This window comes from Fukomys damarensis, unplaced genomic scaffold, assembly GCF_012274545.1.
Source record: "Fukomys damarensis isolate Sample0158 unplaced genomic scaffold, DMR_v1.0_HiC HiC_scaffold_21, whole genome shotgun sequence".
Lineage (NCBI taxonomy): Eukaryota > Metazoa > Chordata > Mammalia > Rodentia > Bathyergidae > Fukomys > Fukomys damarensis.
In genome coordinates this window covers 4517287-4524181 of record NW_022900933.1, presented here as the reverse complement: position 1 = coordinate 4524181, position 6895 = coordinate 4517287, and the positions used below count along the sequence as shown (strand labels likewise).

At 48.7% G+C, this 6895-nt stretch overlaps 1 long non-coding RNA gene across 1 annotated transcript; it reads right to left on the bottom strand.

The window, feature by feature from the left end:
• Positions 1–427: 427 nt before the first annotated feature.
• LOC104849345 lies at positions 428–6381 on the bottom strand. The gene is made up of 4 exons (XR_776733.1): positions 6362–6381; positions 4482–4731; positions 1306–1438; positions 428–601 (listed from the first exon to the last, which is right to left on the bottom strand). It is a non-coding gene; the product is annotated as an uncharacterized LOC104849345 (long non-coding RNA).
• Positions 6382–6895: the final 514 nt, after the last annotated feature.

The window sequence follows — 6895 nt, the reverse complement described above, 5'->3', positions numbered from 1 at the left end:
GGATCCTCTTGATAACTTCAACTAAATGCCAGATGTTCAGTCTCAAACATACAATTGTTCTAGTTATGACATCATCTCCTTTCTACTTATACTTTATTTCTTCTATTCCATCTCAGAAGCCACAAAAGGCTACCGAGCACCTGAAGTATGGATAGTGTGACTGAAAAATTAATTTCGTATGACATTTGTTCATTGAAATTATAACTGGGCTAAATTATATATGGGCTGGAGCATATAGCTCTGTGGTAAAGGGCTTGCCTGGCATGCATGAGGCCCTGGGTTTTGATCCCTAGTACCACAAAAGAAAGAAAATAGCCACAGTGAAGGTCTAAGAGATTAGACGATTTTCTAGGTAAAAGTAGTTACACCTGACTTGAAAATTAAAAGGGATACCTGAAGACTCTAGCCTAAGGGTCGGAAAACATCATGCCCTGTTCCAAGTCCCACGGGTGATGTCTCTGGAGGAGATTCTTAGAGTCGTCTGTCAAGTTCTCAGAATGACACAGATCCGTATGCCGAAGGGAAGACGTCAAGCATGGGCTGCTTGCTGCGCGGACGCCCCAGAGTTTTTATTTTGATCCTTACTGTACACCTGGTGCTGCTGTTGCAGGAAGATGGATGAGAGATGCAAGGGGAGAAAATCGTAGTCCAGAAATGGAAGATCAAGGTATGGAGCGGAGGGTGGAGGTGCGGGTGCAGGTTGGGCAAATGGAAGATTAAATGCGGCCCCTGGTTGTGTCCCTGGACCCCCAGTCCTGCACTGGTGGCATCTGGCCGGCGCTTAGCCTGTAATTACAGACACCAGGTGGCTGCTCCGCTCTCCTAGCTTTCACCCTGCTGAGAGCGGTAATTTGCCAACCTCCATCAACGTTTCTTTTTGAATGCAGGAAATGCTGAGTGTCCTGTTACAGCACTCAGAAGCCCGAGACAATAGAAGAGGAAGTGGAATTTACCCAGGAAACAAAAGAACCTGCGGCTCACTTTTCTTTAGCCTTGGGCAACAGGTAGGATTGGCTGCTGGGCTCTAGGACAGGCTGTGCCAGACCCTGGGAGGGCCTGATGAGAGAGAAGCCCAGCCAGTGGATGCTTAGGGCTTTCAGGGAGGCGTACGTTCCAGTGCCAGAGATGGAGGCAAGGAATCACCCAAGACTATAAGCCGGGCCCACAGTAGTCAAGAGACTGGACTGAAAGGCAGATTTGTGAGTTCAAATCCTGACTGAGGCGTTTTGTAATGCTGTACCCTGGGCAGGTCACACTCTGAGCCTCAGCTTTTCCTCCAGGTAACAGCGATGACAACGGTCTTACCTGTACGGTGGTGTTATTTTGAAGACTGAAATGCCTTGCCGTGTGGGAGGCAATTAGTGTAGTGCCTGTCCCTGGTTATGGGTGCCTGAGTGCCGACCACATGATGGCATCAGATTACTAGCTTTGCCTGGTCCTGGGAGAAGAGGTCGTGTCAGGGAGCAGCTGAGCTCCTGGGAAGATCCCCCTAAGCCCTGCGCAGTATTCCGCCTCTGGAGAGAATGACGCATCCAAAGCCAGTGTCATCTGTTTCAGTGCTGTGGGCTTCTGTGTGTGTGTGTGGGGTCTCTTCTTAGGAAGGTTTGCCAGGCTCAAGGGACCTACTTACTGTTCTAAACTGAGGTGGGAAAGTCCTCTCTGGAGAATTAAAAGAAACAAGCAGAGAGTAATTAGTGGCTAACTTTCATCACCAGGGACAGAGGTGAGCACAGGACATCCTGTGACTCACACACAGGATACTCGAAGCCCTATGTGTCTCTGGGGTTTCTCAGGGGTGGGATGAGAGGCACAGATATCCGTTCGCTGGGCTGCAACAAATCCCAACATTCCCTGGCAAGAGAGGGGCTCCAGTCCCTGCGAGACCAGTGCGCCTTCTAAGGAGCCAGTTCTGGAGGATTTAGCAGTTTCTTTGTAGGAACGGAGCTTTTGGCTGCCCCCTGCCCCTGCCCGCTGTAGTAGAGTCGGTGAGAATACTCATTACCTGGCAGTGTTCTTTCTGTCTCAGATAAAAGGCTCAAATCAAGGGTCAGAAATAATGTAGTGCATTGGTGTGGGGCAGCTGGAAAGAAGAGGGTACAATGAGAGAGACCAGACACCTACTGTCAGGTGAAAAGCATGGAATGACACTTGTCTTAGCTCTGGCAACAGCTGAAAATCCTGTCCCTACTCTTTTTAAAACAGTCACTCAGCCGGGAGTTTGGCTCCGTGGTTCTGCCACCTGCCTCACAAGTGCAAGGGCCCGAGTTCGATCCCCACCCGCCAAATGCATATTGGTAAATCCTTTGAGCTGGGTGTGGTGGCGCACACCTGTAATCCCAGCACTCGGGAGGCTGAGGCAGGATGATCGCTGTGAATTTGAGACCAGCCTGGGCTACATAGTGAGTTCCAGGTCAGTTTCAACTACATAGTGAGACCCTGTCTCAAAACAACAACAACAACAACAACAAAAATAAAACAGTCACTCAGGAGTAGGGTGTGGTGGTGCATGCTCAGGATAGAGGTACAGGCAGCACAACTGGGGCTGGGAGACCACTCCCATCCTCACACTTGGGTTGGGCCAACAGTTGTCCTGAGAGAAGCAAATAATCAAACCCAGTGTCACGAAGACCCAGGACGTCTCTAAAGCTCCAGGCCAGAGCACCTGCGTGTTAGATCTTGAGCCCAACCTTCAGTAGTATTTTCCCCTCTCAAACCTTGTTAAAAGTTCATAAATATGGGCTGCATCTCGTGCATGTCATTTGATCAGTGAGAACTCTGCACTTGTGCCTGTTAAAAGGCCCTGAGGCGACTCAGAACCTGAAGGTCATTCCTGTTGATCATATCCAGAGACACAGTGAGAGGCACCGGGCTGGGGTCATGTCTTTTAGAATCTCTGCACAGTGCTGTACTTTTTGTCTCCCTGTTGCCCACACATCACTCTTCTATGCCCATTTTCCCTTTATCTCCGATAAATGTAGCTGCTTTTACTTTTACCATTGGACAGACACGGGCCATTCTTTGCTCATCCTACACGAGAAACTGGAATCGAACTGTCGGATCCACTCCTCAGTATCACTGACACCTTGGGAAGCTGAGGCAGGAGGATGGCGAAGTGGAGCCCAGCCTGGACAGCTTAGTGACTCAGCAAAACCTCGTCTCAAAATTTAAAAAGGAAAGGGGCTGAGGATGTAGCTCAGGGCAAAGGCTCTGGGTCTTTGCCAAGTACTCTCAAAACAATCATGAAATTAGGCCCAAATCAGTCATGGAAGCGTGATTCACACTCACATCCTTGGAAGTCTGCTCTCCTGGCTGCTAGGGAGTGGTCCTGGGACTTGCACCTCTAGCTCCAGGCTGCCTGAGGACGGAGGCAGCCTCTATGGCAGCCCTGCACATGGCAGTGCTGGCTCTCACGCTCCCCGAAGGCCGGGAGCCTGACCAACGGTAGTCCGAGGGCAGTTTTTCAAGTCATGCTCTGTCGTGGATCCTCTCGGTGGCTTAAAAGCTTAGTGAGTGGATTTGAACGAAGACCCATCAGGAGCAGCACCTGCTGTGCTCCATCAAATATCCCTTGCTGTTTTCTCCGCCTGACTCTAGCAGATCTAGGAAGGAGCACGTCTGAGGAGCGCTGCCACCAGCCTGTGAAGTGGTGGGGCGGGCATGGGAGCCCTGCTCAGGCCTCCGCTGGTCACAAGCCTGGCTCTGTAGGGCTGGGAGTGCCAAGAAGACAAAGCCCCTTGCTGTTCAGGAGGGGCCTCAAGCTACCACTGTGGCTTCTGGCTTTGAAGAGGTTGAAAGTGCTACAGAGAACCCAGTGAAGGAGTCGTCTGTACCCACACATCCCAAGGCAGACATCTGAGTCGTGTCCCGGGAAAGGGCGGTCAGAGAGCCGGCCAGCTGACAAGCTGAGGGACTGGAGGGCTGAATACACTCCAATCTCCTAGAAAGGAGGGGTCCCAGGTCTTGTGCACCACCGGCCGGTTGTCCTTAGGATTTGGACAGCCTTGGGGGAACCTTTAGGGACTATTTAGAAAGACAGTGGCAGCCCCTTGGCACTACCACCCCCCACAGCTTCGTTTTTGCACAAGTGACTGTACCATCACCCACTGGCGATGCTCCCCTTGAATCTTCTTGGTTCATGTAACATGTTTGCTTTATCTGCTGTCTCCATGGTAACTCCTGCCATTCATTGGGCTCTCTGAGAGCAGGCCCCGAGTTAAACAACTGCCCTGCGTGATTAGCTGAGGGGTTGGCTGGCTTTCCACAGCAGCCGGTTCTGTTGCCTCCCATCCACTCTCCTGTTCCTTACTGACGTGCCCCTGTCCCCTAAACACGTACAGTATCTGTCACTGCTCCCAAGGGGCAGCCATCAAGTCTCTGTCTTTATCTCCCACAAAGATGAGCTCAGAGGCTTTTCTGTACTAACACAAATATCAAGCCAAATGCTCCACTTGGGGCTGTTATGTGAGAAACTGAGTGCCTACCATCCTTATGGTGGTTTTTGGTGGCCCGGGTAAATGATCCAGCTCTGCGCTGCTTGCTTGACCTTGTGGCTGTAATGGAGGTTGGCATTTGAGTTGGAGACACTTTTCTCACAAGCCGGCCTGTGGCCCATGAGGCAGCCTAGACAGGGCATTCAGCCCAGCAAGAGCTCTTGACCAGCCAGCCAATCAGATCCTTTCTTGGAGAATTTGAATTAAGTATTTCTGGAGGAAGTCCATCAGTCAGGGGCAGCTAAAAGAGAAACAAGGTAGGTCACAAATGTGGTAGGACCCAACTGCGATGGATCCCCATGTATAGGAGTTTGGAGCCGTGGTATCCTTGAGTGGTGGAACCCTGGAGGACTGGTTTAGCTCAAATGACATACAATGCTCAGAAACAAGTTGACTCTTTTACAGCCATTATCCAAACATATGATTAGTAAGTAAACAGTTTGGTGGCCCACACCAAAATGAAAATCAACCTTTCTGCTAGCTCTTAGCTGAGCCCACCATTTTGGAATACATGGCAGGACCAAGCATGCTCCGTTGCCTGAGCCTCCCCTCTCCTCCAGCTGTCCAACGGCCTTCCTTGCCCACTTCCCTGGTCCTCATTACTGACTGGCCATGCTAGCTAGATTATGTGTCTACTTTGTCTGTCAGAAAGTTTGTGAATTGGAGATCCAAGCTCTGTTTGTGTACGTTGCATGGTTAGTTGGCTGAGATGAGGCCTTCATTCTCATATTGCTATTGATCACTGTATGATCTGCTGTTATTAATGAATGCCTTCCAATATGGTGGTGCTTCTGTTTGATTCCTACTCCTTTTAAGTTTTTCCCAAAGTAATTGTCTTTTTTTGTTACTATTATTTACTTTTTCTCAGGTGGTGAGGAGTTGAGTAGACTCAGTAAAAGATGCAAACATGTACCTGACAAGTATTATCAACAAATATGACACGATAATCCACAATAATGGTCCACAGTACCCTAGAAAACAAATCTTGGCACTGGCTAGTAAAGTGATCAGCCCGTATAAAAGTTCCTTTTCCAAATCATTGTGGATTTAAGGACATCTGTCCTGGATCTAGTGAGAGGAAACAAATGTTGTGGTTTCTGGTAGGATTTTTGTTCTGTTGGTGCTGGTAGACCCACTGGTAGAAGAACACTTTTAATATATGTTTCCTGGAAGACACAATGGTCCCTGAGAGCTCCTCATTCCAGTTTTGTGTGAATTCCTGAGTTCTGAAGTTCTTAGCCTTAAAGTTGTGGTGCTTCCAGGAGCCAAGGGACCGCTGATCCCAGTCAAGATAGAATCCTTCTGTGTGAAGCAAGTAAGGATACAGACAAAACACATGAAACAAAGGTTCTTGGGACTCTGGATCACGAATCACTGAGGCACAGGGAGCCCTAAGAGAGGAAGTGTGAGCTTCCTGCCTGGCCAGAGGTTCCTGGCAATGGCACAGCTAGACAGACCTGGTGAAGCCCAGAGGTTTGCGGAGCAGACAGAACTGTGAATCTGGGGAAGAGAAGGCCACTAGAGTTCTCAAAACAGTGTCCCTGAGAGCTGGTGAGGGAAAGAGCTGTGGGACTACAGAGATTTCTGGGAGTCTTTCTCTAAGTTGTGATCAGCAGGTGGGGTAACTGTGTAAGACCTGGGAGTTCCGGAAGCACTGGCTCCAGATGATAATAAATATGCTGCAAGTTCAGAGCCAACTTTGAATGACTTTAGCTCAACCAGTTAATTCAAAAGTATCATTTCTTTTTGATGAATAAAGACCAGCTAATAATAAAACCTCCTTTTGCACTGGCTGCTAGGAAGACCAAAATCAAACAAAGCCCCTCTGACCAGCGATTCACGCACTAGGCTTACTCCAGGCATAGTCTTACCTTAGTTGGCTTTGCTTCCCTTACCCTAAAAAAAACAAGCAAACAAATCATCAGATTGTGTATTTACCTTTCTGTAATTTTGAAAATTACCGTTTGAAATAAGGTATGAACAGATAAGAAATTTATAAAAGATTGATGTAATGTTCTCTCACAGATAAAATGCTTTTAATAATGTTTCCAATGTCCACTCTGCTCTCCAGGACACACCATCCAGACCCAAGGCCAAAGCCAGGGTGTGGGGCAGGACGACAGAAGCTTAGGTTAGGTGAAGGTTGGAGACGGAGTCAGGACAGGAGAGGTTTAGGAATGGGCAGTGGCCAGTGAGATGGTGGTAGACACATCTGTTAATTTTCAAAAACAGAAAGACTTTCCTATAGTTGAATATGGGAAGAACAGAGTTAGATCAACTGATCCTAGGACAGGTAAGAGTTTAATGAGAAAGGGCCAGGGATTTAGCTCAGTGGTTCCGCCACCTGCCTCACAAGCACAAGGTCCCGAGTTTGATCCCTGGTCCAAAAAAAAAGTTTAATGAGA